Here is a 4,236-nt window from a genome sequence, read left to right as displayed (position 1 = left end):
TTCTTTGTTCTGTTCTCTATGGGCAAAAAGAACAGATCTAAACCTCCCTACGTAAAACATTTAACTATTTGAACAGACCTATCATTTCTCCCTCTATTATCCCAATGTAGGTTAGGAAAAAACCCTATTTGTTCCCATTAATTTCTCTCATAAGCTTTAGAATGTTTTTGCAAGACAGTTTCTTATTTGTATTTTCTTTCTCCAATTCCAGTTTTTCCATCTTCTCTACATTTTGTTGTTTAAAATTAAGTCTGATTAATGAGTTCTTTATGAATCCATATTGATCTCTCCAAACAACTATTTAACAATTTCAAAATTGAAATAATTACTCTTTGTGTTTTCAGCAGTTTTTACCGGAATATAACATTAACAATAATGATAATGTTAAGAGCTAGCATTTACATAGAAATTTAAGGTTTGCAAAACATTTTGCAAATATCTCATTTTATCTTCACAACAGTTTAGACGAGTATTTGCCCAAATTATCCCCAATTCATAGCTGAGGAGATAGGCAAACTTACATGACCTTCTTGGTGTCACATAGCTACTAAGTGTCTGAACTCAGATTCGAACTCAGGATTTCTTTGATTTCAGGTCCAGTGTTCTATCTACTACACTATCTAACTGTCTTAATGTTGCTCCTGGATTGTCTTTCTCCATGAAATTTAAGGTTTCGGGAATCCTATCCTCACTTATTCCTTCCCACTTACCCTTCCCTTGAATCCTTAGCAATCTGATTTCCCCAAAATTGTCATCCTAAGATCATATTTCCCTTCCTCTATCAAAAATTCTAAGAAGAGATAGTCATTTCATTTCAGGGTTCCTCTTATTTCTATTTGAGCAACCAATTCTACACTGTAAGAATTTTATTCAGAGTTAAAGTTTCCCTTGTTGATTCCTGTACCTTTTGAAGAAGGAAATTATATCCTTCCCTTAATAAAAAATATTTTTAGTTATGAGTTCTTTCTCCCCATTCTCCACATCCCTCATACATCAAAAAAGCAAGGAAATAAAAATATACAAATATTTATTGTCACACACAACTAATTTCTGCATTAACCATGAGGAAACAAGGAAGGAAGGAAGGAAAGTAGGAAGGAAGGAAGGAAGGAAGAAAGAGAAAGACAGAAACATGCTTCAATTTGTACTCTGAGTCTATTAGCCCTCTCCCTAGAGGTAATAGTGTGTTTCATCACCAGTCCTTTGAATTGTGGTTGATCATTTTGTTGATTAGAGTTTCTAAGCATTTCAAAGCTAATTATCTTTATGATATTGATGTTATTGTATAAAATATTCTTCTGGTTCTACATGCTTCACATTGCATTAATTTATGCAAATCTTCCCATATTTCTAATTTTTAAAATTAAATTTCTAGTTGCTTTTATAGATTTTTTCTAAGTAAACTATCATATCCACTGCATAAATAATTTTTTTTGCCTATGCTTATTTTTCAATGTATTGTTCTTAGTTGTTTTCTATAGTTAGCAATACTAGTACTTGAACTACAAGTAAAAATGGACATCCTTGTTTCACCCCTAATAGGAAAGGCTTCTAATTTATCCCTGTTATGGACAATTATTGAATTCATATATGCATACATGCACAAAATGTATCATTTTAAGGAAAGCTTCAGTTATCCCTAGGCTTTCTAGCATTTGTAATAGAAATTGGTATTGCATTTTGTCCAAAGAATAATCATATAATTTTAAATTGTTTTTGTTATTGATATGGTCATTTGTGCTTATAGTTTTCCTGATATTGAACTAGCCTTGCATTCTTGTTATAAATTCAAGGGTTGTTTGTGATATATATTCTTATAGTTTCCTTGCTAATATTTTATTTTTTTCATCAATATCCATGAGGAAAATTGATATATTTTCCCTTTTTTATTTCAACTCACCCTGTTTTAGGTATCAAGACTTTATTTCCCCCCTTAGTATTACTTTGCTCATATTCCTCAAATTTTGGTATGTTGTTTAATTGTTGTTATTATGTTTAGTGAAATTATTTTTTTGTTCCTAGAATTTGTTCTTTGATCCACTCTATCTCTAAAATTAAGCTATTTAGTTTCCAATTAACTTTTAATCTTTGGTTAAAAGGCCTTGATTGAATGAAAATTTTATTGAATTATGTTCAACAAAAGATACATTTGATATTTCTACTTTTCTGCACAAATTTTCTGCACAAATACATGGTCAATTATTGTGAGTATGCCATGCATAGCTGAAAAATAGGATATCGTCTTCTATTCTCATTCAATATTTTCAGGATGTCTAGCATATCTAGTTTTCTAAAATTCTATTTAAGTTCTTTTGTTGGTTTTCTTATTTGATTTATCTAGGGTGTGAGATGGATAAATTGAGGTACAACACCATTATAGTTTTACTGTATATTTCTTCTTATAACATAACATAACATAACATAACATAATATAATATAATATAATATAATATAATATAATATAATATAATAAAAAAATAATAAAATTGTGATACCATTTTGGGCATATATGTTTAGTAATGGTATTATTTCATTGTCTATCACACCTTTCAGCAAAATATGGTTTCTTTCTTTGAATTAAGTCTATTTTTGGTTTTGCTTTTTTTTTTAAATCATGATTAATACTCCTGTAGAATATATATATGTAATACAAATACAAATATATAAAACCCTGCTTTTTTTTTATTCATTTTTCCAAATTATCCCCTCCCTCCCTCCACTCCCTCCCCCCGATGGCATGTAATCCCATACATTTTACATGTGTTACAATATAACCTAGATACAATATATGTGTGTAAATACCTTTTTCTTGTTGCACATTAATTATTAGCTTCCGAAGGTATAAGTAACCTGGGTAGATAGAGAGTAGTGCTAACAATTTACATTCGCTTCCCAGTGTTCCTTCTCTAGGTATAGTTATTTCTGTCCATCATTGATCAACTGGAAGTGAGTTGGATCTTCTTTATGTTGAAGATTTCCACTTCCATCAGAATACATCCTCATACAGTATTGTTGTTGAAGTGTATAGTGATCTTCTGGTTCTGCTCATTTCACTCAGCATCAGTTGATTTAAGTCTCTCCAGGCCTCTCTGTATTCCTCCTGCTGGTCATTTCTTACAGAGCAATAATATTCCATAACCTTCATATACCATAATTTACCCACCCTTTCTCCAATGGATGGACATCCATTCATCTTCCAGTTTCTAGCTACAATAAAAAGAGCTGCCACAAACATTTTGGCACATACAGGTCCCTTTCCACTCTTTAGTATTTCTTTGGGATATAAGCCCAGTAGTAGCACTGCTGGATCAAAGGGTATGCACAGTTTGACAACTTTTTGGGCATAGTTCCAAATTGCTCTCCAGAATGGCTGGATTCTTTCACAACTCCACCAACAATGTATCAGTGTCCCAGTTTTCCCACATCCCCTCCAACATTCATCATTATTTGTAAAACCCTGCTTTTTGATATTTCAGATGAAGTGTAATAGATTTTACTCAAGCCCTTTATTTTAACTGTGTATATTTTTCTGTTTTAAGAGTTTTTCTTATAAAAAATGTATTATTGGTTCTGGTTTCTAATCCATTTTCTTATTCAATTCTGTTTTATGGATGAGTTCATCCTATTCACATTTACAATTACAATTACTAACTGTATATTTCCCTCCATCTTATTTTGTTATACTTTCCTTTCTCTTTTCCCCCCTTTTCCTGATTTTAAGGATCCATTTTGCTCATAAACTCGTCATAGGATTTTCTTTATATTTCTTTATGACATCACTCAGAAAGTAATTTCATATTATCTTCTCTTTCTGACTTCTCCATAATTTTTCATAGATCACAAATAAATACAACAGTTTATCCTTGACTCCATGAAGGAAGAACTCCACAGTAAAACATCACTTAACTATCTTTTAAATCCAGACCAAACTGCCCTTCTCAGCATTTTATTTGACTCTTAAATGCAAAGGGCTAGAACTGAGCAATGCACTTGGATAATGAAGCACATGAGACTAATTGTCAATTGGACAGTTCCCTATTAACTTGTTTGAAGGTTGACCTTCCCCAGCTGTTCTGTCCTGACTTGATTGGTGGGACAAAGAGGGGGAAGTGACATGTGTGGGAGGACCAGGAGGAGGAAGAGGAATTGAGACGAAGAAGCTGACTCAGTCTCTCCTGGCATTTGAGGGAGGAAGGTGTGTGTGAGGTAGCTAGGCCTAACCCCCTGACCTTGACT

Source organism: Sminthopsis crassicaudata, chromosome 3, assembly GCF_048593235.1.
Source record: "Sminthopsis crassicaudata isolate SCR6 chromosome 3, ASM4859323v1, whole genome shotgun sequence".
Lineage (NCBI taxonomy): Eukaryota > Metazoa > Chordata > Mammalia > Dasyuromorphia > Dasyuridae > Sminthopsis > Sminthopsis crassicaudata.
Note: the sequence above shows the minus strand (reverse complement) of the source record.